Raw genomic sequence first — 8,345 nt, 5'->3', positions numbered from 1 at the left:
TGTTCTGTTATATATGGAAAATTATCTGAAGTAATAACCTACAGTACAAATTGACACTCATTGGCATGTGGACCCCCATTAGAAATGATATGCAAGGGACCCCCATAAAAGATTTTTCTATAGCAGTGATTCAACCATTTTCATTTCAAGGACCCCAGGTTTGACCTCAATTAGGCCCATTGAATGGCATTTCTATCTGGGACCCCAATGTTTAGGCCTATTGTAAATTCAATTTAACTTAACTTACAGTACAAATGGGTCCATTTGGTTCCATTTGTACACTGAGTTACAGACCCAAAAGGTCCATTTGGTTCCTAATTATTATATAGCTGGGGACCCCCTGGAACACTCAAGGACCCCTGGGGGTCCCCAGACCCCACTGTGGGAACCACTGGGCTAATGTGCATTACCACTGTCACATGACTGACAGTTGGAATCATAGCTGCTGGCTGTCATTATTGAGAGGTTCCAAAATGTACTGTATATGTGCTCTTGTATTCAAAGTACCTACTCTATTGACCGGGATCCAGAAGAGGGGGCACTAATGAGTGCCACCCATTGGCATTGCCACTGGGCACCTCAATTTGTGGGTGCCACATGTGGCCCCCACCTTCACTTAATGCGGTCCGCAGGTTAATATCAACTGTAGGCTGGGGGCCACATGTGGCCCCCAGCCTACAGTTGAGGGATGTTTATACCATCCCTCTACACTGGGGGCGCTGTTTATACCATCCCTCTACACTGGGGGTGCTGTTTATACCATCCCTCCCCACTGGGGACGCTGTTTATACCAGTCAGTCTGTCATACCATCCCTCCCCACTGGGGACGCTGTTTATACCAGTCAGTCTGTCATACCATCCCTCCCCACTGGGGACGCTGTTTATACCAGTCTCTGTCATACCATCCCTCCCCACTGGGGGTGCTGTTTATACCAGTCTGTCATACCATCCCTCCCCACTGGGGGCGCTGTTTATACCAGTCTGTCATACCATCCCTCTACGCCAGGGGCGCTGTTTATACCAGTCAGTCTGTCATACCATTCCTCCACACTGGGCCCCCACATGTGGCCCCCACCTTCACCTAATGCGGCCCGCAGGTTAATATCAACTGGCGGCCTGAGGGCCACATGTGGCCCCCACCTTCACCTAATGCGGCCCGCAGGTTAATATCAACTGGCGGCCTGAGGGCCACATGTGGCCCCCACCTTCACCTAATGCGGCCCGCAGGTTAATATCAACTGGCGGCCTGATTTTGTTTTGGCGGCCCCCTATGGTCGCGGCCCACCGGGAAAATGCCCGGTATGACCTGTGGCCAGTCCAGCCCCGCAGTACACCTTGACACTCAGCCTGTGGACCCCCATTACAAATTATATGCCAGGGACCCCCATAAAGTTTGACCTGAATTAGGCTACGGGCGGCCATTTAATGGCATTTCTATCTCTGGGACCCCAATGTATATTGTAAATTCAAAGTTAACTTAACTCGGTGTACAAATGGGTCCATTTGGTTCCATTTGTACACTGAATCCATTTGGTTCCTAATTATTATTTAGCTGGGGACACCCTGGAACACTCAAGGGCCCCTTGGGGGTCCCCGAACCCCACTGTGGGAACCACTAAGCTAATGTGCATATTACCACTGTCACTGACAGTTGGAATCATAGCCGCTGGCTTTCATTAGTGAGAGGTTCCAAAATGTACTGTATGTGCTCTTGATCATTTTGACAGATGGGCCTATATGTACACATATCAAAACGTCAATGAATGAATCACTCCAACAGGGTTTGTATTTTGAGAGAACTGATCTCTGCTTCATATTGTGACATTATATGCAGAAACATGGCAGATTTTATTTGTCAAGCTTGGGAAAGAAGACAGAGTACTCTGTATAAATCTGAGTTGTAATGTAATGTAAACATGCTGTAAATGCAATTGTGAAAAAGTGTCTTATAAATCCATGAGGGTTGGGCAGATTGTGTGCAGGACACGGAAATAAATAAACAATAATAAAAAAAGTCAAGTAGGCCTATACATGACTTGGCATAGCCAACATGGTACAATTACATAATTATCAGACCTACATTTATCTCTCAACGTATTTATATGGCCAAAATTATTAGCTCTAGGTTTTGGAGCAGTGGCAATTTATTTAGAAATATAGTCATGCATAGCCGACTTTACATTTAAATTACTAGGCTACGATCATAATCTCCAGTCATCTCCATGAACATGGCATTCACATTAACTTTGTTATATAACTACCAAAGCATATGCGGTGGTTTAAAGTATGCTTACTTCATTTATAGCCTAATGTCGCATCCTCTGTGTAAAGCACTGATGTCCTTTTATATCTTTGGTCTGTGGTCAGGCGGATTATTGATTATGGGTCGAGTGGATTAACAAATTGATGCGATGGGGAACGAGAGATCCCAAACTTCACGGAGTCGACGTGACACCTGAAGTATTTGATGGCTTGCATGCAATCTCTTTTGATATGCTACTGTACTGTTTCTGGGTTAGGAGTAGGGCATAATCATAGAAGCATTTTAGGCTATGGACCAGAGCTAGGTTAGGAGTGAATGACAAAATGCATGCACCTTGAATTATAATGTTTGTTTTAATTTTCTGTTTGGCCACGACGGGCAGGGATTCTATTTTCCTGTTGAATTGCTTACTGTACCAGACCAAACTACTTTACTTTACAATAAAATCCGTTTCGTTCCGCGAAAGTGCCTCTTTCCTCTTCCGTGACTGTGCAGCAAAAAAAAAGTGTGAAAAGACCGCCCAGTGTAGCGTAACAAACGGACCTTCTCTCCTATTGGTTGGCGGGTAAACCCAACCCTTTTTGTCTTGTCTGAAGTCCCACCCAGGTCTTTCAATGTTTGGCCCTAGTGTGAACGGCGCCTGAGACTTTGATAAGACGGCCGTCTTCCAGGTGTGAACGGCGCCTACAACAGGTTTTTATTTTATGGTGTGTCTCTGTCTAGAAATGGCTCTGTGAGTCTGAACTGTGTGACACTAATGAATGGCTTTTTCTCAGCTTCTTCATTCCGTTGTGTCAGGAAGGCCTTGAGTATTATGACCCACCCCTCCCACCATCTCCTTGAACTCCTGCCATCTGGTAGGAGGTTCAAGAGCCTAGGAGGAAGCACCAGCAGGCTGTCCAACAGTTTCTTCCCCCAAAGAAATTCAAGCTTTCATTGTCAGAAGTGCTTCTGTTTCATAACGTCATGCACTGAGTAGCCTGATTAATTTACTACCAGATCTGAGCTCAGGTATATCATTATTCAAATAAAAAATGTAACTAAATATATTACTTTTTTGTATTTCCCAAAAACTTTCGGAACAGTAATAACCTGTAGTTAGTAACGGTTTAGTCAATCTCTTGGTAGGTAATAGCTAATTTTGTACATGGAACATGGAGGAAGAATGGATTTACATTTTAGAAATCCAGTGTTGACCATCATGTTATGTTTCTGCTCCTAGACATCCTGCACATGGTTGTGTGTAAAGAGGAGGTTTCTCCTGAACAGGAGAGGAGCCCCAGTCAGCTCCAGGAGGAACCAGAGCCTCCACACATTAAAGAGAACAGGAGGAGCTTAAAGATGAACAGGAGGAACTACTTCAAAGACCAGAGGAACCTGTTGGGTCAACGTTGACATTACTAGCAGTGAAAGGTGAAGATAATGATGATGATGATGAAGACATATCTTCCCACTGCTCTGAAGTTGAAGTTGAACTTGAATCTGACACTGAAGTCACTGAAGACAGTGATGATTGGGAGGAGACCGGTGAAGATGATGACGAACGGCGTGACAAGGATTACAGTGACTCAGCTTCCCTGCAGAAGCACCAGCGTGTCCACACTGGAGAAAAACCATACCAATGTAAACATTGTAACATGAGTTTCAGTAAGTCCTCTCACCTGAAGAGACACCAGCATATCCACACTGGAGAAAAACCTTTCCAATGTAAACATTGTAACAAGAGTTTCAGTCAGTCAGGTTCCCTGAAAACACACCAACGTGTCCACACTGGAGAAAAACCTTTCCAATGCAAACATTGTGACAAGAGTTTCGGTTATTCATTTCAGCTGAAGACACACCAATGTATCCACACTGGAGAAAAACCTTTCCAATGTAAACATTGTAACAAGAGTTTCAGTCAGTCAGGTGTCCTGAAGTCACACCTTCGTGTCAACACTGGAGAAAAACCTTTCCAATGTAAACATTGTAACAAGAGTTTCAGTCAGTCAGGTGTCCTGAAGTCACACCTTCGTGTCCACACTGGAGAAAAACCTTTCCGATGTAAACATTGTGACAAGAGTTTCAACCAGTTAAGTAACCTGAGGACACACCAGCTTGTCCACACTGGAGAAAACCCTTTCCGATGCAAACATTGTGACAAGAGTTTCAGCACGTTAGGTAACTTGAATAAACACCAACTTGTCCACACTGGAGAAAAATGTAAATCCAATGTAAACATTGTAGCAAGAGTTTCAAAAGGTCAGGTTCCCTGAATATACACCTGCGTGTCCACACTGGAGAAAAACCTTTCCAATGTAAACATTGTAACAAGAGTTTCAGATGGTCAGGTTCCCTGAATAGACACCAGCGTGACCACACTGGAGAAAAAACCTTTCCAATGTAAACAGTGTAACAAATCATATTCCCTGAAAACACCAACGTGTTCACAATTTCTGTCTGTCTGAGCATTGCTTGAGTTCCACATGCATACTGCTCCATAGTTTTACTCCACAGATTGAAATACAAAATGATTTTAGTGTTGTCCGAGCCACTCTGGTTTTTAGATTTAGTTCCCCCCTTAAATTATAGCCCCCCTCTCTATCAGAGAACATCACCTGAATATTTCCAGGGAGTTGATTATTTCTTGCTTTTTACATTATAAGGGCAGTTTTATATTCTATTATATCCATGAATTGTAAAAGATATGAGTGTGATGTTCTTCATGTCATGTCTATGAATTATTTTTTTCTTGTTTTTATGCTATACATTTTGGAATAAGTGTTTTTTATATCTCTGTCTAATAAACTATTCAATCAATCCTGTCAATAGACTTCTGATACTTGACATTGAATCCTTATCGTGATAAAATAGGCTGCAGCTGTTGTTCCGCGGCTGAGCACACATATGAACGGGTGAAGATCAAAGGAGAAGTGTCAAAAATAGACGGCTATTCACTGCTTATTTTTAGACTTGTGTCTAAAAATGTGATAAAAACGGCTAAAATGAAAGCTTTGTAGACGTCTATCCTTAGATTAGACATTGATTAGCGGTAGTTTAAACGTCTATATATATAGACCGTCCGTTTAAACAATCGCTAATCAACGTCTAATCTAAGAATAGACGTCTAAAAAGCTTTCATTTTAGCCGTTTTTTTATCGCATTTTTAGACGGCCCTTTAGACGAATATTAGAACTGCCAGACGAGTAGGATACAAAGGCTGCCTGAAAGGCATGCATTTGCATTCCAATGGTGGGTGATTGAGGGTCGTGCTCTATACTACGCGCCACGGCAAATCCACTGCCATTCCGCTGCCTGTGTTTGTCCTTTCTTTTTTCTCAGTCATGTTTTCAAATGGATTTGAAAATACGACGGGAAAACTTGTGATTCCCTTCTCGCGTACCAATGGCACATGTTCCACGGACCGGTGGTTGGGAACCTCTGCCTTAAAGGACCACTTTTCAACCTATCTTCATATAATTGGTTCTCACTAATGTTTCTCATGGAGGGCTGTGGGCAGTTCAGAAACCCATCCACCAGTGACATCATCAATGGGGAATCCAAGCTAATAGAAACTGCAGGCTTTGTATTCCTGAAAAGGTGCAATGTGAAAATGGAAGCCATCATTCTCACGATGATACAAATCATTAAAAAGAATCTGCCTAACGATGATGATAACTCTTGAGAGTGTAAAATGAAACCGTAATAGAACAAAGATCTAATAAGGGTCCATTTGGTTACCAACTGTCCATCATTTAGCTGGGGACCACCTGGACCCCCCTCAAGGACCACTGGTGGGCCCTGGGCCACTGGTTGAGAACCACTGCAGTAGCAGGAAGTATACAGAAGATTATTGGTATAATGTTGGTATAATGGATTATACCATACCATACCACCTTTATTTATTTATATAGCACATTTAAAAACAACAACGTTGTACCAAAGTGCTTTACAGTAAAACATTAAAAACACAACATTAAAAAACAACATGGACAGTGTCACATTAAACATCTCATACTGTGCTTGGAAATGCCAAGGAATAAAGGTAAGTCTTGAGGCATGATTTAAACACCTGAAGGGTGGGGGCTTGTCTGTCTTATATGTGCAGAGGCAGCTCATTCCAGAGCTTGGGAGCTGCCACTGCAAAAGCTCGGTTCCCTCTGAGCTTCAGCCTGGTTTTAGGCACCACCAGGAGAAGCTGGTCAGAGGACCTAAGCGTCCATTTAGACACTTAAAGACAAAGAGCAATACTTTGAAGTAAGGCTGAACGATTAATCGTTTTCAAACCGAAATTGCGATTTGAAACCACGCGATTAGCAAATCGCAAAGGCTGCGATTAAAACAAAAATCATAATCAACCCGGAGCGCGTCTGATCCAGTATTTACAACACGGCTATACTGTGCTCTCTATTCTAACCAATCAGAAGTGTCCCTGCAGTGCATGTGACTGCAGTGCATGTGTACACGCTCGCGCAGTGCCCAAAACAAAGTCATCATTTACGTCTACTCTGCTCTGTGTTCAGTGCGTTGATGCTAATGCTACCAAGTCAGCAGCAGCTGAGGAGCAGATAGCGTCTGCGGAGCCCGAATAAACTTTCTTAAATCCGCACAATTTAATCCCAAAGAGATCAGGCACTTCGGGGATATGGCATTATTTTGGTTTTGACGTTACAGACGTCCAACAAGAGAGTTTTGTGCAAGACCTGTCATGGTACAGCGACAGTCAAAACATCCCGCAGCAACACCACAAACCTTCGCATGGCACGGGCGCTGTCCTGCTGTCCTGTCCCCTGTTTATTTTATTAATGCTACATTGTCGTCGTCGTCCCCGATTCTAGTGAACCGGTCCCCATTGTGGTGCATGTACATTTGTAATGATTTGTCTGAGCGAGGTCCGCAAAATTGTACCGAGATCCGAGAGCCATCATTAAAAAAAAAGCTTACACCAGGACCCGTGGTGGGAAAATAGCCGGCCAACAAGCTCATAAACATTAAAGTTAAAGTTATGAGCTTGTCTTAAACCTCAGACAATATGATCTCTAATAATTGATAGCCTAATTCTGTCATCACATCTGTCAAAATGTAGCCTACACTTATGCAATGCATATGCTTTTATTTGGTTACAAAAATCCCACCCGTGTGAAGTGAGGGGCGCTCTTATCATCGTACATCATCATGACGTAAAATAGACACTAGGCCTATTTCTTTGCTCAGACAATGACATAAAATTGTCAATGGGAATTTAATGTTTGTGTAGGACGTTTGTGAACATACGTGCACTGGATTTAGGAGGGGCTACTGCCCCTCAAAAACAAATAAATCAATTGAACATAATATCTAAATGTGAATATTAAATGAGAATCACAATATTGTGCTCTGATGATTAGATAACTGTAGCCTAATAGCACTTGCACTTAAATAGAAAGTCTGGAAATTACATTGCATTTATGGTCTGTATCCAGAGAGCTATTTACAATTATTTCTAACATTACAATTTTAACACACATTCTTACAGGTCAATTTGGTTAGTTAGCCTACATTATTTTGAGCTGTCTCACATCCTGTGAATCCTGACATCACTGCCTGGTAAAGTAAATGAATGGTATGCCATTTGGTATAATGTTTCATTACTTTTTAAATGGACACAGTGAATACTAAATTGAAGCTTTACTTTTTAAGTGGTGCAACCACTTCATTATGGAGCTTTGTGTGTCTGTGGGTGGGTGGCTGGCTGGCTGGCTGGGTCTGTCCGAGCACGAAAATAGAATTTGGTTGGTTTTCACAACCAAGTGTCACTGTTGCGCAGCCTAACTGTATAGGCCCTATATGATGATTTTAGGTGTGACATTACTGTACAGTGACTGTACAGTACAGTACAGTACAGTACAGTACAGGGACCGCCTGGGGACCCACACACGGTAACTCATTCTCGACCGTTTCGGACACGGGGCGGCTCGCCTAAACCGGGCCGGCACCCTGGGCACGTTCCTGTGGGTCTGGAAGTTTCGGGGACCCCCCCGGGGGCGCCCACACGGAGTTGCACCACTTACTTCACACGGGTGTGATTTAAAAAAAATATATCGCGAGTCAAATCGCAATCGCA

This window comes from Electrona antarctica, assembly GCF_951216825.1.
Source record: "Electrona antarctica genome assembly, chromosome: 7".
Classification (NCBI taxonomy): domain Eukaryota; kingdom Metazoa; phylum Chordata; class Actinopteri; order Myctophiformes; family Myctophidae; genus Electrona; species Electrona antarctica.
The sequence above is the reverse complement of the archived record's forward strand: the minus strand, read 5'-3'. Positions refer to the sequence as shown.